Source organism: Giraffa tippelskirchi, chromosome 10 (genome assembly GCF_054371585.1).
Source record: "Giraffa tippelskirchi isolate mGirTip1 chromosome 10, T2T-mGirTip1v1.2.pri, whole genome shotgun sequence".
Classification (NCBI taxonomy): Eukaryota; Metazoa; Chordata; class Mammalia; order Artiodactyla; family Giraffidae; genus Giraffa; species Giraffa tippelskirchi.
Window position 1 is genome coordinate 92,870,938 of NC_137284.1, and position 12,595 is coordinate 92,883,532.

The following is a 12,595-nucleotide window of genomic DNA, read 5'->3' on the forward strand; positions in this document are numbered from 1 at the left end:
TGGAAGACACTTGGGAGACACTTGGAAACACCGAGACTCGCTGTGTCTTCTCATTCGTATCGCCGACGCCGTCCATCCTGAGGGAACCCCTGGACCTGCTGGAGCTGGACTCCGGCATTGGGCTTACCATATCTGAATCATAATAAAACGTACATATTCAAACAGTCAGGGATGGGGCCTGGTGATGCTGATGTGGCTGACCCAGGAACCACACTTAGTGTAGGAAGGCTCTAAATTACTGTGCTCCTGTCACAGAACAGGGTGCTACAGCCGGACTCTGAGGGGAATGACTGCACTGTACACATGTCTGACTGCTCCAGAGCCCAAGGTTCTATAGGAATGAAATGGGCGAAGTGGCTGAAGCCACTGCAGAGGAGACCCTGAGGACAAGAGCCAGTGGTTCTGTCTTCCTTTCCAAATGATATGAGATCATGGAGCATCCTTGATAGAAATTTAATAAACAGCTGCAATGAAAAGGAAGCAGAAACTGAGGCCCTTAAATTATAGCAGGCACAGTGGCCATAAGGGCGACTCAAGGCCCAAGGGCAGAAAGGTAGGACTCCAGAGGGCCAACAGCACATGCTAACTGAATGCTACCTAAGCTGTCTGATGTGGGCCCTGGAGGTCACATGTACGTCCTCAGGATACCTGTCACGAGGTCCCAGAGGCCTTCTAGGGTAAGCCCTGGGATCCAAGCAACTTACTGGTCCCCACGGCAAGAAACTATCCAGGTACACATTAACCCTTCCGCCCAGAAGCAAATGAGGGCTATGCAGACCTCCCCTTCCCCAGGGAGACTTGGGGCTTACAGAAGAGACCTAGATAGGATCTCACACCTTTTGACTCAAAGGCCAGCAGCACTTTCCTTCATCCCAGGACTTTGTGGCTCCATGTGCTACTAATAAAAGCAAATCCTGATTAAGAACTATTGATTGTAAGTACTTCACATGGCTTATCTCATCTAATCCTCACAACTCTAAGAAGTAGCTGCCATTTAAATCCTTATTTTCAAGATGAGTAAGCAAGTCCAGAGAGGGTAAGCAGCTTGCCCAAGTCACCTTCTAATTGGCAGGATCAGAACTTAAATCCAAATTCTGCACCCATGAGCCTTTTGCCTGTCTCCATACTGAGGGCAGCATTACTCCAGGTGGAGGCCTCGGGCGCGTGCCCTGAGCATCAGCACCACTGACAGCAAAAGACAGCAAATCGTCTCACCAACCAATCCGCACTTTACGAGCTCTTCCGGCCAATCTGCTGCATGCCGAAGTCCCAGAAGCCTGTGTCAGAAGCAAACCTGATGGAAACTTATTTCCCAACCCAGGCTGATAGTAATACCACAAGTGAAACTCTAACTACAGATTTCTCAGCTTAGCCCAACGCTCCATGAGCCAGCCTGGCATGCCAGAAGGAATAGGCATGGGTTCAAAACCCGGCTCCAGCAGCAGGTGTCAGTTTGGAAACTGGACAAATAACAATTTCTCTAAGCATCCTTTATTCCTCACGTAGAGAATGGAATGTAATATCTACCTTCTAGAGTTCATGTGGTCATCTGGGTGAGATAATTAGATAAAGTACACTGCCCCATATCTAAACCCAGGAAATGCTCTGTGATGGACAGCCCCAGTGGTTCCTCAGAGCTTCCCAATCTTCTAAAATGTATGTCCTTTTGCATCATGCTTTACAGTAGTATGGCTCCCCTGGTAGTTCAGCTGGTAAAGAATCCGCCTGCAATGCAGGAGACCCTGGTTCGATTCCTGGGTCAGGAAGATGCATTGGAGAAGGGATAGGCTACCCACTCCAGTATTCTTGGGCTTCCTTTGTGGCTAAGCTGGTAAAGAATCCACCTGCAATGCAGGAGACCTAGGTTCAATCCCTGGGTTGGGAAGATCCCCTGGAGAAGGGAAAGGCTACCCACTCCAGTACTCTGGCCTGGAGAATTCCATGGACTGTATAGTCCATGGAGTTGCAAAGAGTCGGACACGACTGAGAGACTTTCACTTTACAAAAGTATGAATCTGAGTCCCCTAGGTGACCAAACTGAGACTAGTTTTCAGAAAGATTAAGGATAACTGAATCCTTAATCTTGATCTTAATCCTGGGTGCTATAGTCTTGGATAACTAGAGAGGTGAGCTATCTAAACAATGCCTAAAGGCATTACATTAACACCCACATGGAGCCCAGGTTCCCAATAATGTTGAGGGTTCCAATCCCAAGGATGGTGGTGAAGGAAGTGCTCCCTTGAGAATGGCAGAAATTCACATTTAAGCACTGGCCCTGTTTTCATCTCTATTACCTGACTAACCTGGCATGCCAGAAGGAACTGTCACCACTGGCATGTCTATCAAAAAACATACACAAATCTATATCCCAGAGGTGAAGCAGACATAATGGTGGCAAAAAAACCCGCCTCCAAGCACAGACCAAACACTGCAATGGTGACCCCAGTCCCTTCTGGGCCAAACCAGCCATCTCCAGCCCTGTAGCCCTCATATCTCTGCTGGGGCTGGGGCATCCCAACCAACACCAGCAGGCTTAAGGCACAGGTAAGGAAAAGGGATCCCTCCTTTCCCCAAAAAGAAAGAAGGAGAGAAAAAAGAAAGGATGTGGGAGAGAAAGAAGGGAGCCTCAGGGAACAATGATGCATCCCTAAACCACCATCAAGTATGCTTTTCAATTAGGAGAAGGGGATACAAGCAGAATTTAAAGGCTTTTTATTTTAAAGATAAAGAAATAATAATAATACCAGCTCCATTACATAAATTAAAATCCCAACTGTGACATGTAAGTAGTTAGCCTTCATATTCTCAATGAATGGGTTCAGGTGGCAAAATGAAAACCTGAGCAGACCTCATTTTTTCCTTATTCCCTTCAGGATTTGGGGATCTCTATGAAGGTAGTTACTCTGCTTTGCATGGGAGCCCAACTCTTTTCTGATCCTTTTAGATTTTGGTCCAGAAAAAATCCAAACCCTTAAAACTCCAAAATCAAAGTAGGTTCTCAGGTACCTTAACTCTGGCACTGCTATCAAATTCTCCATTCATTAAGACAAAAAAATATAATTATATAAGCTATGAGTATGTAATAAGGAATTCAGAAAATTCAGGTATGAATGAGGAAGAAAATAAAAATTACCCATAATTACTACACTTTTTTGTTTAAAGATAAGTGTACATGCATATTTTTTAAAAATATGACTGTACTGAGCACTTTATATTGTGTTGGCCAAAAACATCATTTGGATTTTTCCGTAAAATCTATTGGGCTTCCCTGTTAAATGCTCTTTTTTTCCTATCATGAAATTTCTTTGTCATGAAATATTAAAAAATATTTTTAGAGGTCTACTTCATAGTCTAACAGCCTTTACTGTTTGGCATTCCTACTGGTTCCAATTTTTTTGCTATTATAGATAATTCTGTAGTGAACATCCTTTAAGTAAGTGCTTACACACACTTCCATATATATATATATATGTATATATGTTTTCATATAAATTCCTAGAAGAAGAAATTTTAATTGCAGGCCCTTGATACATGCAGTCAAATGCCTGGCAGAAAGGGAGCCCCTACTTATATATCCACCAGCTCCATAGAGTCCGTTTCCTTTCTTTATCACTAATAGTGGGTACTATTAATTTCTCAACTTTTGCCATTTTCATAAGTGAAAAACATTGGTTTAATATTTATCAGTGAGGTTGAACATTTTTCATGCTTGGTCACCTGAACTTGTTTTTATGAACTGCTTATTCATACCCATTCTTTAGTATATGTCTTTTGTCATTAATCTCTAAGATTTTTTATAATACTAAGAATATAAGTAACTGAAAATTAGGAGTTGAAAATGATAATTCTTTCTTTGTAAGATTTAAAACCATGAAATGGTTAATGTCATTATGCATTAAAAATCTTTTCTTGGTGAAGGAAAGGACATGGGGGGAGGTAAAGTTTAAATCTGATAAAAAACTCTTTATTACCCAAGCTGATCCTACAACTCTCATTTTGAAACTTCTCCCTTTCCCAGGTAGCTCAGCTAGTAAAGAATTTGCCTGAGACGCAGGAGATCCCGGTTTGATTCCTGGGTCAGGAAGTTCCCCTGGAGAAGGGATAGGCTACCCACTCCAGTATTCCTGGGCTTCCCTGGTGGCTCAGGTAGGAGACCTGGGTTTGATCCCTGGGTTGGGAAGATCCCCTGGAGGAGGGCAAGGCAATCTACTCCAGTATTCTTGCCTGCAGAATTCCCATGGACAGAGGAGCCTGGTGGGCTACACTCCATGGGGTCACAAAGAGTCAGACACGACTGAGCAACTAAGCACAGCACCCGTTTTAAAACAACAGCAGCAACAACAAAGCACCAGACATAGATACAATGACAAGGTGACCTCTTAGAATGAGTCCTGTCCCTAAGCTAGGTAGCCCCCATGCTCTCCCAGGTAATCTGTAGCAGGACACCACTCACAGGGAAGAACATTCACGTGGGCACTTATGCCCATGGTTCCAGCTCGAGCACCTACAGGAAGTGCAGTACATTTTGCAGAGGTTCTTGTTTGGATTAGAGACAGAAAGTCTGTGGCCCAAATTCTGGGTTCCTGTGTGCCACCTGGTATGTGCTAAGTGATCAGAAAAACCCATAGAAATTGGAATCCGCCTCCACCCTCTGGGCAGACAGGACTGAAGAAGATTTAAGGAAGCTACAACACTGTGCTCGACTCACTGTTCCAAAGAGGCAGGGCCTCAGTCACCTTTTGGTGTGGTTGCTGAGGGCACCCCAGAGAGGCAGAGCACAGACCTGTAAACTCTGGAATCTCCCAGGCAAAGAAATACCTCTTCACACACAGTTTGCATTTCAGCAGCTGACAGCAGGAGGAGAAAATGTGGCCAGCCAGGTTGGGAGGGTGGAGGGTGACAACTGATGGGAGGCGAGCAACCACCTTGCACTTGGGGCAAACCCAGGTTACTCGGTGCAGGGCAGGTATTCAGGTTGGATGCTTACCATTCACATGGGCTCTGAGTCTGCCAGGGCATGTGTCCAGGCTCTGACTGTTCAAAAATAGAACAGAAGTCCAGAGCAGAAGGAAGGCTGTAGCACAGGAGTGCAAATGGAGAGAAAGGGTTTATCTCATGGGAGAGTCTCCAGATTGAGAGAAGAAGCACCAGCTCCAGGTATGAAAGACATCACAGACAGATGATGAATGGAGGCCAGGTACGAGGTTGCCTACAGCGTTTTCATATCACCTCCAGCTTTCAGAATGAGCGAGACTATAATACAGACCAAGCTATAACAGTCGCCAGGCCATGAGCACTCCCCACTATGACAGAGAGATGCCATGAGCACTCCCTACTATGACAGAGAGATTCTTCTTTTCTTTGGTAATCAGTAGTTGAAGGACAGATTAGTGAAAGGAAGCTAAGGAAAGACAAAAAGGAGTGGCTAGCTAGGGAGAATGTTTGGCAATTTGGCCTTTTCAGAATTCATTCCCCCACCCCATCCCATTTCTTCTTCCACTAACAGACCTTGATTTTGCTCTGGGGAACACCCTTCTCCCACATTCAGTCCGTGAGCACCCACAGGGCAGACCCTCCCCCACCTCTGAAGACTTGAGAGGCTCCCTCCAAGGACATGGGTAGTTTTTACAGTCATTAATCCAGGCAACTGTGAAGGCCTTATAGGTTAAAGAGCTTCCACATACAAAATTGCTACCCAGGGCTTTGGGTTGTTCTCGTTTCCTAAACTCAGGCACCACCTTGTCTCTTGGTTCCCTAGGTTAGGATTCAAAAGCGCCCCATGGCAATAACTGAACCCTAGAGGAGGGGCTAGGAACATTCTCTGTAAGCATCTTTGCTGCATTTTCACCGCAGAACTAATTGGCCGTAAGGCAATCTTGCTTTAGAAGAAAAAATAATTGGCTGACAGTTTAGTCTGACAAGTTTGGTTTCACTTCTCCACTGATGCAGGACTCCTATTCTTATACTGCATAAATCTTAGCCCTCATAATGGTCTATACAGTGAACAGTAGACATGTGGTCTTAAAATGGTGAATGAGAAGTACTATGTATATTGACTCGATAGAAAATATGGTGATAAAACTTATGGGAAAGTGTGAAATAAAAGAGGGCAAACCTGACTGCAGACTGCTAGAAAATGATAACATATCAGTTTGCAAATCCTCTAGTGATTTGAAGGCACAGAGTCGAACCCACGTTTCCCATAGAACTCTGGAATGTCTACAAGGGACAAGTGACAATGCACCAAGAATACACAATGGTGGGAGGTCTTCACAATGCAACACAGAGCTCAGTCACCAATGTGCATCCTAGTATTTGGAAACCGACATCTCACTCAATGAAGGAAGAAATTATAGTGAAAAAGAAAAAATGTGATGCTGAATGAGGAGAATAATCAACAACAACAACAAGGTATAAAATACTGTTAAGGGACTTCCCTGGTGGTCCAGTGGCTAAGACTCTGCACTTCCAGAGCAGGGGGCCCAGGTTTGATCCCCGGTCAGGGAACTAAATTCCACTTGCTGCAACTAAGAATTCGTATGCCACAAATAAAGATCCAGAGAGTTGCAACTATGGCCTGGCACAACTAAATAAACAAATATTAAAATAAAATAAAGTGAATAAAAGACTTGGAAGACAACTGCTTATGTACAACCCACAAAATAAAATCAGTTACTTGTGCAATATTGCCATGAATCTACACACATTTAAAATGTATTCAGGGATTTCCCTGGTGGTACGGTGGATAAGACTCTGCCTGCCAATGCAGAGGACACAGATTCCATCCCTGATCCGTGAGGTTTCCACATGCCTTGGACCAACTAACCTCATGCACCACAGATGGTGAGCCCATGCTCTAGAGCTTGCAAGGTGCAACTTCTGAGCCCACCTATTCAACTCTTGAAGCCTGAGTGCTTAGAGCCTGTGTTCCACAACAAGAGAAGCCACCACAAAGAGAAATCCGTGCACCACAACTAGAGAGTAGCTTCCCACTTGCCGCAACTAGAGAAAAGCCTGCATAGCAATGAAGACCCAGTGTAGCCAAAAATAAATAAAAAAAATGTATTCAAATATTTTGTATTTCACAATAAAGACTTTAATTTTTGTTTGTTAATTCTCGTTTTTTGTTTCACTATGGTTTTTTTTTAATGTTTCTCTTTTAGTTTCTGTTATTTAATATTGCTATCACAGCCAATGAGTTACGCAGTGAAAATGTCTGTAATGAAAATGCCTGTGGCAAAGCTGTCTACAGCCAAGATGCTTACGGCCAAAACAAACACACCAGAGAGGTAGCCCAGGGCTTCTGCTCAACCTGGAGCAGAAGCAGGTACAGTGGATACTGGTCAGGGGTCCAGACCTTCTCAGAAAGGGGGACTAAGTCTAGGAATGATTAGACTACATTTTGGGCAAATCTGATATGTATTTAAATCGGGGGTATACCTGGAAGTTTTGGTGGAGACAGGAAGAGTTAGGATTTGGCAGCTTCACAGACAAAGAACAAACTAAAACCCCACAAGTGACAGAAAAGCCAATTACATAAGGAGTGCATAGTGCTTTTGAAGTAGATTTCTGCTTTTCAGCAAGCAGTAGTGAACAGAGAGAGCCATCATAAAAGGTCTGGCCAAGATTATGCTCAAAGACTGGGCTGCCAGGGAGACTAGGAAAGGAGCCCCTCTTCAAATGTGTCCCAAATTCTGGAGTCTCTCAAAAGCCAGGGTGACTGGATAACCTCTTAAATGTCCTCTGGCCCTATAACTACTAAAGCTGAAATATAGTTGAATTAAGAATTGAATTCTTAAGCCATAAGAAACTTGGAGGTGTGGGCTGGAATCTGAAACCTGGAATCCACTTCTTTAAAAAGCCTGAACACCACTCAGGAGGCCTGACATCTGGATCTTGGTACAGCCCTTGGACCACAGTTCCTTCTCCGTGCAGTTATCGCCAGTGCAGGTGGTTAATTCATTAATATATGCAGATTGCATACTTGAATGGGTAGAGTCAACACAGCCCTTTTCTGAGTTAGCATCCAGGAACCTTCTCTTCGCCTCGGAGGAGCCGGTGTCTTTCAGGCATCCACTGGGGAGTCCCAGGGCGCTGTCCACCTGTCTGACAGAGCCAAAGCCAACTCTGCTGAGGCCGCCATGGACAGCCTTGCTTCCCTCCGCTTGGGCAAAGCCACTTGTTTCACTTCCTCCCTGTGGCCTTTTCATTCTCTTGGGACCTTGGGCTACAGAAACTTTTCCTTCACACACATGGCTTCTCTGCCCGGGTTCTGACCCTGCAGAAATCCTCAGCAAGGAGACCCTTTACCCACCCAATAGCATGGACAGCAACGACCACAACAACCCAAGCATCTGGGTGCTGAATGCTGGGGCCAGGATGCAGCTTCAGAAAGGAGTGGCCTTCCTGCTCCACCATTCTTTCTCTGGCCGCTGGGCAGTCGGTTGGCCCCGGTGAGAGAGGAGACATCCACACATGCCCTGGGTAACATTCATCATACAAATGAAATCACTTTATAGTGACTTCAAAATGCATTTTAATCCAGCCACGGACACTGGACTACCCTCAAACACTAGGAAGGCAGAGCTGGAAGACTGAGAGAGCAAGACAGTGCATGCATATGCCTGCACACACACGCATGTTTGGGGTTGGGTCTATATTAAGAAGATACAGAACTACTTCCTGTTTTCCAGCATTGTGGCCCCAGGTGTTGATACTCTTGTTCTTTGGCTGCACGAAGTGGGGTATATAATTTTGTGTTGGGGTCTCCGTGAAACAGGGGGCTAAGAGGGCTCAGGGTTACACAAACCTGGGTGTGAATCCTGATCCTGCCACTTGCCAGTTGTTGGTCTTACCGCAAGTTCCTTTACTCCCTGTGCCTCAGTTTCCTCATTGACACGCTGGGAATAACGCGAGTCCTTCTGCAAAGCTCTGCTGTGATTGCCAAATATGTTAACATACACAGTGCAGTTAGAAAATTTCCTGGCTCACAGTACGCATTCAATAAATATTTGGTATTATTATTCAACAAGTAGCAGATAGCATTATTATAAATAAAATGGGGTGGGAAAATGAACTAAATCAAACCTCAGTTCTTTTGCAGCTCTAAAATCCCACAATTTTATGATTTTTTTTTAATGGAAGATTCAATGGATCCTTTGAAGGAAAACACCAGCCAGAGGGAAAGAGGCCACAGAGAACCTAGGATTGTGCTGCCCACCCAAGTCCTGGACCTTGTATGTGCAAGCCTACATGTTTTGCTTTGTGGCAAAGCCCATGTGTTTCAGGTTGGCACAAACTGGGACGGCCCCCAGCCCTGTAGCCTCCTCCCTGTGAACACTGCAGAGTGAGGAGGTCAAGACTCTTTCTGTTTGGCCTTTTTGAAGATTCTAGCTCCACCTTCAAGCTGCAGCTCCATTATGCTGAACTGTTTAGCTGGGCCATGGGGTCAGAACAAATAGACTTCATGTGTCCATTCCACCACTGAGCTATTCTATTGGCTGCCAATAGAGTACTTCAGTGGCCACATGGACACAAAAACTCTTAGAACTAATAAATTTAGTAAAGTTGCAGGATCAATACACAAAAATCTGTCGTGTTTCTATACACTAATTATACACTATCAGAAACAGAAGTTAATAAAACAATTCCATTGACAAATTGCATCTAAATGAATAAAAAATCTAGGGATAAATTAACCAAGGAAGAGAAAGACTTATATATTGAAAATAATAAGACTTAAGTGAAAGAAACTGAAGAAAATGCAAATAAATAGATATTCCATGTTCATGGACTGGGAGAATTCATATTGTTTAAATGTCCATACTGAGCCCATGTGCTGCAACTACTGAAGCCTATGTGCCCCAGAGTTCATGCTCCACAACAAGAGAAGCCACTGTAACTTAACAGTAGCCTCGGCTTTCCACAACTAGAGAAAAGCCCGTGCAGCAACGAAGACTTAGCACAACCAAAAATAAGTAACATAAATAAAATTATAAAGAAAATGTCCATACCAGGACTTTTCTGGTGGTCCAGTGGCTAGGACTTCATGCTCCCAATATAGGATGCCAGAGTTTGATCCCTAGTCAGGGAACTAGATCCCGCATGCTGCAACTAAGAGTTCACATACCACAACTAAGATCCTGCAAGTTGCAACAAAGATAGAAGATCTTGTGTGCTGCAGCTAAGACCCAGCACAGTCAAATAAATAAATAAAAAATAAAAATGTCCATACCATTCAAAACAATCTATCTTGCCTAGAAAATTCCATTGACAGAGGAGCCTGGCAGGCTAACTCCATGGGGTTGCAAAGAGTCGGACACAACTGAGTGACTGAAAATGAAAAGCAATCTACAGATTCAATGCAATCCATATCAAAATACGATGGCATTACAGAAACAGAACAAACAGTCCTAAAATTTGTATAAAACCATAAAAGAAGCTGAATAGCCAAACTAACCTTGAGAAGGAAGAACAAAGAGGGGAGGCACCATGCTAATTAATTTTAAACTATAACACAAAGCTATAGTAATTAAAGCAGTGTGGTATTAGTATAAAAATTACATAGCTCAATGGAATATAATAGAGAGCCTAGAAATAAATCCATGCATACATAGTCAACTAATTTATAACAAAGGGGCCACGGATATACAATGGGAAATAGATAATCTCTTTAATAAATGGTATTGGGGTGCTTTCCTTGTGGCTCAGTGGTAAAGAATCCATCTACCAATGTATTAGACATAGGTTTAATCCCTGGTCCAAGAAGATTTCCACATGCTGTGGGACAACTAAGCCTGTGTGTCACAACTATTGAACCTGTGCTCTAGATCCCAGGAGCCACAATTACTGAAGTCCGCACACCCTAGAGCTAGTCCTCCATAACAAGAGAAGCCACGGCAATGAGAAGGCCTAGAACCACAACTAGAGAGGAGCTTACCACTTGTGGTAACTAGAGAAAAGCCCTCACAGCAATGAAGACCCAGCACAGCCAAAAATAAGTAGGCAAAATTATTTTTAAAACATGGTATTGGGACAACTAGACAGCAATATGCAAAAGAATGAAATGGGACCACATCTTACACCATCTACAAAAATCAACTCAAATGGATTAAAGATTTGAAAGTTATTCCTGACACCACAGAACCTGTAGAAGAAAATATGGACAGTGAGCTCCTTGACATAGCTTTTGGTAATGACTTTTATTCAATCTGACACTAAAAGCAAAAGCAATGAGGGCAAAAATAAACAAATGGGATCACATCAATCTATATAGCTTTCCACAAGCAAAGGAAATAATCACGAGAATAAAAAGGCAACTTGCTGAATGGGGAAAATATTTTCAAATCATATGTATATGATAATAGGTTAATGTCCAAAATATATTAAGAATGCATATAACTCAATAGCAGAAAAACACATAATCTGGTTACAAAATGGACAGAGGAATTGAACAGACATTTTTCCAAAGAAGACATACATATGGGCAACAGGTACATGAAAGGAAGCTCTCCCTCATTTATCACCAGTGAAATGCAAATTAAAACCATAATGAGATATCATATCTGTTAGAATGACTGTTATCAAAAAGATAACAAATAACAAGTGTTGGTGAGGATGTGGAGAAAAGGGAACCTTTGTGTGCTGCTGATGCAGCCACTATGGAAAACAGTATGGAGGTGCCTCAAAAAATTAAAAATAGAACTACCACATGATCCAGTAATTCTAATTCTGGGTATTTATCTGAACAAAACAAAAACACTAACTTGAAAAGATACGAGCACACTTCCCTGCAGCATTATTTACAATAACTAAGATACGGAAACAACTCTCAGTATCCATCAATGGATAAATGGATACAGAAACTGCAGTGTGTATATTTACACACACACACACACACACACACACACACACACACACACACACACACGCACACACGTAACAGAATACTGTTCAGCATAAAAAAGAATGGGACTTCCCCGGTAGTCCAGAGGTCAAAAATCTGTCTTGCAATGCAAGGAACATAGGTTTGACCCTTGGTCGGGGAACTAGGATCCCACATGCCATGGGGCAACCAAGTCCACAGGCTGCAACTAGAGAGTCATTTTTTTTTTCAATTTTAAAAAGAATGAAATTTTGCTATTTGCAACAACATGGATGGACCATGAGGGCATTATGCTCAGTGAAATAAATCAAAGAGAAATACCATGTAGGGGACTAAATATAAATATGTATACACACATATACCTCAAACTCATAAATACAGAAAACAGAGGCAAGGGGTAGGATAAAGGGGTCAATTGTTTTGGAATTTTTTTAAGTTTAAAAAAACAGAATTAAAAAGATAAAAAAAAAAATTGTCCCGTTGGCACTTGACTTTGCTGCAAAGCCAGGAGGAACAGGAGAAGCGGTACTTGCCAAATAGGCTAGATTTTGGAAGTGAAACTCATTGCTCAATGAGGGACTGGGTCTTTCTTTGATGGGAACAGAATATCTGGGTTTAAAACCTCTTCTTTCAAGAGAACCAAAAGACAGGGTGTATTAGTTTTCTACTGCTGGAACAAAGTACCACAAACTTTGTGTGGTAAACTGTGTC

General features: G+C 43.0%; 1 protein-coding gene across 8 annotated transcripts in view; it reads right to left on the reverse strand.

Annotated features, from left to right (window-relative positions):
• Positions 1–12,595, reverse strand: part of ATXN7L1 (ataxin 7 like 1) — a 255,418-nt gene that overhangs the window by 82,167 nt on the left and 160,656 nt on the right. The window contains exon 2 of one of the 8 annotated variants that reach the window (XM_081535898.1): positions 8,810–8,934. The exons of 6 other annotated variants lie outside the window; for them this stretch is intronic. The gene's annotated coding sequence lies outside the window, so the exon portion shown is untranslated. Of the gene's footprint in view, positions 1–4,987; positions 5,308–8,809; positions 8,935–12,595 lie in introns of those variants that run through there. One more of the 8 variants, XM_081535897.1, reaches the window with a different exon arrangement.